The 6,958-nt window shown below is 33.9% G+C and overlaps 1 non-coding gene across 1 annotated transcript; it reads right to left on the reverse strand.

Annotated features, from left to right (window-relative positions):
* Nucleotides 1-2,195: 2,195 nt before the first annotated feature.
* LOC128282993 (small nucleolar RNA R71) lies at nucleotides 2,196-2,302 on the reverse strand. The gene has a single exon (XR_008273339.1). It is a non-coding gene; the product is annotated as a small nucleolar RNA R71 (small nucleolar RNA).
* Between the last annotated feature and the right edge of the window lie 4,656 nt (nucleotides 2,303-6,958).

Genomic DNA, 6,958 nt, shown 5'->3' on the forward strand with positions numbered 1-6,958 from the left:
GACACTGAGGAAGGTGTCTCAAACCAACTTTTAATCTTTGAGCAGAGGATCCTTTGTAACACCTTTTACCCGTATTCAACATTGGGATAGGGTTTGAGGCATTACCAGACTTAAACGTAAACAAACATACAAAATCGAGCCATAAAATTTCATCCAAATTTAAAAATTTTCAATCACATGCAAATTGTCCCTTATTGATAAGCCATACAAGTAACATGTTTTCAATCCCATTCTTGATGCATCTTTGGATGATTTATTATATGAATTAGTGAATTTGATGCTCCTAATCTTTTAGATTCATGTTTCCATACTTAGATGAGCATAAGGGAGCGAAAGGAGTGAAAAACGAGCCAAAATCGGGCAAAAAGAGTTGTTTCCAGGATCCACACGGCCTAGGCATTTCCACACGGGCTGGCGAGACGCCCATGTAAGCCACACGGGCTGGCCACATGCCCATGTGCCAGTCTGTGTCGATTTCACACCCTAATTCCCTGTTATGCGAAAAAGCCCAATTTTTTAGGGTTTCTAAGCATTTTACGGTCTATAAATACACACTAGAAAATGACTTAAAAAGGGATAAAGAATAGAAAGCAGAAATTACTTGAAGAACGCCAACGAATTCGACTCAAAAGTAAGATATCCTTCAAGACTAAAGATCTCCCTTCAATTTCTCTCAAAGTTTTTGGGTTTCTTTATGTTTTGTTGTTTTCCTATTTTTGAGATGTTTTTCCCCAAAATTATGAACTAAATTCCTTAGATACCTAGGGAAGATGAAACCTATGATAAATCTTATTATTTAATTTTCTGAATTACATGATAAATATTTGTTCTTGTTCTTAATTATGTGTTATTAATTCTTGCCTTAATATTTTTAGGATATTAATTCAAGTTTGATATGCTTATTCAGTGGAGCAAAAGTCCCTGTTTAAGAGTAGATCTAGCATAATTAAGCAGAGTCGATTGCAATCCTAGAAGTAAGACTACATAAATCTGTCGGATTAGAGTCAAATCTAATAAGGGAATCCATAGATCGAGTTAATACGACAATAGGGGTTTTAATTAGAAAGAGATTGTAATTAATCAACCTAGAGTCAGTTGTTCTTAGTCTCGAAAGAGATATTAACATAATTTAGGGATTTCTACGGATCAAGACAAGTGAATAAATCATTTAATTCAGAGTCAGAATAATAAGTGAAGTCTAGGTGGATTCTTCCTTGGGTATTGTCTTTATCATTGGTTTATTCGATTATTTCCTTCACTCTCTATCGCGTTCATTGGTTAATTAGTTTAGTTAATTTTAGATTAAAAAAATCCCTTTTATTTTAGGCTAAATAATAGAAAGATAGTTAATACTAGTACTTTTAGTTCTTGTGGATACGATATTATGGACTCACCATAGCTATACTACTATTCGATAGGTTCACTTGCCTTAGTCATGATCATAGTCTAGTTTAGTGATTCATAAAACGATCATAAAGTTTTTGGCACCGTTGCCAGGGACTAAAATATTAGGAACACTAGATTTTTATTACTTTAGCCATTTTTATTTTATTTTTTGTTTTACTTTGAATTTACTAACTTTTCTTTTATTTTCTTCTAGAAGCTTCCTTTAGTTTATGACTAGAAGAAACCCGTTAGGACCTCTAGTATTTTACAGTGAGATAGAAAGTACAGCTCGCAGAAATCGTAGAGAAGCGAGGCAAAGTAAACAAAGTACAATGGAAGAGCAAGAGGATATTATTATTAATACTGAGGAGATGGCAAAAAATCATAATAATCAGTTACCTCCTGTGGTTGCTGTAAACCCTGTAAATCCGAATCCTGATCCTCGTACTATGTACGATTATGCCAAGCCCAATTTAACTAGGGCTGAATCGAGTATTGTTGGACCTGTTGTTGCTGTAAATAATTTTGAACTGAAACCTAATACTATTCAAATGATTCAATAGTTTGTTCAGTTTGATGGTTTGCAGGATGAAGACCTAAATACTCATTTGGCTAATTTCTTAAAATTCTGTGACACTTTCAAGATAAATGGCGTTTCTGATGATGCCATTCGCCTACAATTATTCCCCTTCTCGTTGAGAAATAAGGCTAAGCAGTGATTGAACTCCCTACCACGAGGTTTTATCACTACTTGGGATCAAATGATCGAGAAGTTTTTGCTGAAGTACTTTCCACATGCTAAGACAACCAAATTGAGGTATGATATCTCTTCCTTTGTACAAATGGATTTAGAGACTTTATATGATACATGGGAGAGATATAAGGATTTATTGAGAAGGTGCCCTCACCATGGGTTACCTCTATGGCTACAGGTTCAAACTTTTTACAACGATTTGAACCCCTCAACTAGGCAATTGATCGACGCATCCACCCGGTGGGACTTTGAATAACAAAACACCTGAAGAGACTTACGAGTTTATAGAAGAGATGTCACTGAATAATTATCAGTGGCAAGTCATGAGGACAAAGTCGATGAAAGTAACCAGTGTTTTTAATGTTGATATGGTCATCATGTTGTCAAATTAGGTAGAACTTTTGAATAAAAAATATTGATGGTTTATATGGTTCTATGTAGGTACATCCAGTGATGCAATACGGCGCAAATGGAAGAGGGAACCATCCAAAAAATCGATCCTACAACCTAAGCACAGAAGATGAAGAAGTCAACTATATGGGTAATAATTTTAGATCTCAGAATAATCTGTATAGTAACACTTATAATACAGGTTGGAGGAACCATCCCAACTTCTCTTGGGGTGGTCCAAGCTTTCAACCACCTTACAAACAGGAGAAGAAGTCGAACCTTGAGGAGATGTTGACGAAGTTTATTTCAGTGTCAGAAACTCGTTTCCAAAACAACGAAACAACACTCAAAAATCAACAAGCATCGATTCAAGGGCTTGAGAATCAAATTGGTCAATTGGCAAAGATGATTTTAGAAAGACCACAAGGTAGCTTGCCAAGCAACACTGAAACTAACCAAAGAGAGCAGCTTCATGTGATCACTACTCTAGATGAAGAAGGGTTAACTGAATCAGAATCTAAATTGAGGCAAGAAACTGTGGTAAGCAATGGTAAGGTTGAGGTAAGCCAAAATAAGCAAGATTCGGTTGGTAAGGAATATAAACCTCATGTGTCATATCCAAATGCGACAAGGAAAGACCACACAAATGAACAATTCGTTAAATTTCTTAAACTGTTAAAAAAATTACATATTAACTTACCGTTTATTAAAGCTCTTTCACAGATGCCAAATTTTGTTAAATTTTTAAAAGAGCTTTTAGCAAATAAGCGGAAGTTTGATGATTCATCGCACGTGGAGCTAAATGCAGTGTCTCAACCATTTTGCAGAATAAACTACCCATCAAATTGAAAGATCCAGGAAGTTTTACTATTCCTTATTTAATTGGTAGTTTAAGTGTTAATAATGTTTTGGCTGACTTAGGGGCTAGTATTAATGTCATGCCCTACCAAATGTTTAACAACTAGGTCTTGGGAAACCCAAACAAACTAGGATGAGCATTCAATTGGCAAATAGAACAATTAGATTTGCTAGGGGTATTGTTGAAGATGTTCTCGTCAAAATTGATAAGTTTATTTTCCCAGTTGATTTTGTTGTTCTAGACATGGATGAGGATAGTGACGTACCGTTGATTTTAGGACGGCCCTTTTTAGCAACTGCTAGAACTATCATAGATGTTGGCACAAGTGAGTAAATACTTTGTGTAGGTGATGACACGATTAAACTCCAAGCTTGTGATTCTATTAGGATATCTAGTGATCGAGATGATATTACGAGCTCTGTTAATGCTAATAACCTTGTGGCTCAACATTCTTTGCAGGAAACACCTCGGAAAAATGTGACAAAGCCGTAGTTCATTTTACATAACAAAAACAGAACAAATCATGAAAAAAGAAGATTACAAATCGATGAACTAGATGAATGGCGGACACACGTCAAGGAGAAACCTAGATTACACGATGAACCAAAGCGACTCCATCACGAGCTTAAGGATGAGACGAACCAATTAAAGATTGGCGATAAGGAATTGTTGGATAAAACGGACCCTCAAATCGCCACTTCAAAGCATAATGCAAACGGAGCACTTCTTTTATGACACTGAATATTTTTCCATACGGTACAGTCGAGGTATATCATTCTAAATTTGGCACTTTTAAGGTAAATATTACTCGGCTAAAACCTTATGTTGATAATAGAATTGAAATTGAGAAAGAGGAGTTTCGACTTCGTGAACCACTGTAATCGTGCGAATATGAGTTAAGCTGAGCTTAGACTTTAAATAAGCGCTTCTCGAGGGGCAACCCGAGTGTTAACACTGCTAATTTTCTTAACATTATTTCATAATTTTTTTCTATTAATTAATTTTCAAAATCTAAAAAAAAGTGTGTTTTTGTCCTACATGACCTGGCCACACGGGTGTGTCTAGCACATGGCCTGGCCACACAGGCGTGTGGGATCTCACATGGGCGTAGGAGAAGCGAAAGAAAACACACACGGCCTGGTGACATGGCCATGTGACCCACATGGCCTGGACACACGGGCGTGTCCTAAGCCGTGTGAAACCTGGACCTAATTTTTTTCAAAGTTAGATAGTTACACGACCTGGCCACACGGGTGTATGGAGCACACAGCCTGGCCACGAGGGCGTGTGGGATCTCACATGGGCGTAGGAGAAGCGAAGGAAAACACACACGGCCTGGCGATATGGCCATGTGACCCACACGGCCTGGACACACGGGCATGTCCATGGCCATGTGAAAACTGGGTTAATCACCCCAATTTTATTTTATTTTATTTATTTTAATTGTTATATTATTTATTTTTATTTTACAAATTAATTAATTAATTTATTATTCTCATACTTATGTTTTTAATTTTTTTATATTTTAATTTTTTATATACTTTTATTATTTTTATTTTTATTTTTCTATTTGTATTTTTTCTTTTTTCTTTCGTATTTTTTTTACTATTATCATGACAATTACCTTTTAAGTTTATTGATATCATTGAGTTTATTATTATTATTATTATTATTTTTATTATTTTATTATTTTTATCTTTCTTTTTAATTTTATTTTAGTTGTTTTTTTCCAACTTATTTTCATTATTATCTTTTGAAAGATTTATGGTTGTTTCTAATCGAGTTATAACCCTTTAATTTTCTTTATTATTTGTGTTTATTTTCTTGTTAGTTTGCTATGAATCATGAGTTGCATTTAAATTTAACTGCAATTTCGCTTTTCACTATTCTGAAGATTTCATCCAATATTCAGGGCAGTTTCAATTTTCTCCCTCTCTTATGATATTCTGTTTATACTGTGATTATATATGTTTGTACATTGAGGACAATGTACATCTTAAGTGTGGGGAGGCTATCTATAGAATTATTAGAAAATCCTGAATTATGTCTTGTGTTTAAGTAATTTTCTCACATTACTATTAGAATGAATTCTTTTTAATTTATCATTATCATTGATGTGTTTTAGATTAAATTCATAAGTAATTGTGCATTGATTGTTTAAACTTTAAGACACTAGAGAATTAAGCATGATAAGTCTATTTTCAGAAAAAAAAATTTAGGTTGTTTCCCTAAATTGAAGTATTTCCTTGAATTTTGAGATTTGCAAGATTAACATCAAAAACCATAATTTTTGTGAGATTTTGAGCCTTCAGAACATACACTTTTCTTGCTCACTCTATTATTGGTTATGAGTGTGTCAATACTGATTGGTTATTCTAGAACTTGCTTCGATTATACATGTCGGGACCACACATTTTATTTGATATACTGAGATGATAAAGGCACCTAGGTTTTAACCCATTTATCCCATAATCCTACCTTCATAATTAACCCTTAGTGAACCCCCTCTAAGCCTAACAAATCGTTTCTTGATTTACCCTTTAATATTAACCCATAACTTTTTTTTGATTCATTGAGAATCGTTTCCCATTGACTCCCTTTTTTTCGAAATTTGATTTGGTTAGTTGCTTAACTATGTTCTTTAGTTTCAATTGTTAAATTTTCTCTTATTATCTATTGTTCTAAAAAAAATGAAAAAAAAAAAGGTGAAAAAAAAAACACTTATGTTGAATTATTACTAGTTCTATGTTTTTTAGCTTAAGTAGCTAATTTCATATTCTGAGAAGAAGCTCGTGTTATTCTTTAATAATTTCGATTGATGTAATTATTCAGTATTAGTTTATTTTTCTAGTTAGGTAATTTATCAATTCGATCTTGATTCTAACCTTCTTTTTCAGCCTTTAGCTACACCTTTAACCCAAGCCCCGTTACAACCCTTTAAAGACCTTTTGATTTGTGTATCGTATCATTTTATAGTGGTGGAGATTTGATTTTCATGCAAGCCTATGGTAATGACTTTTCATAATTGACTTTTGAGTGCCTAATTTTTGAACCTTAAACACTTTGAGTGATTTGAGTGAATCTTTAGTGAGGATGTAAAATCTTGTCGATTTTAAATTAAAGGTAATTACTTAGATAAGGGGAGATACCTATGTTTTCATGTCTTAAAAAAAATGTCTGACTTGGACTGTTTGAATCTTTAGGGCTCTTTTAGTTGAATTATCAATATGTGATAATTTGTGAATTATGACAAAAAATTATTGATGAGAATTACAAGTTAAGAAAGATTAATTTTAATTGTACCTTGAGGATTTTGCTTGAGGACAAGCAAATGCTTAAGCATGGGGATATTTGATAAGCCATAAAAGTAACATGTTTTTAATCCCATTCTTGGTACATCTTTGGATGATTTATTATATGAATTAGTGAATTTGATGCTCCTAATCTTTTAAATTCATGTTTCTATACTTAGGCGAGCATAGGGGACCGAAAGGAGCAAACAACGAGCCAAAATTGGGCAAAAAGAGTTGTTTCTAGGATTCACATGGCTTGGGCATTTCCACACGAGC

This window comes from Gossypium arboreum, chromosome 10 (assembly GCF_025698485.1).
Source record: "Gossypium arboreum isolate Shixiya-1 chromosome 10, ASM2569848v2, whole genome shotgun sequence".
NCBI lineage: Eukaryota > Viridiplantae > Streptophyta > Magnoliopsida > Malvales > Malvaceae > Gossypium > Gossypium arboreum.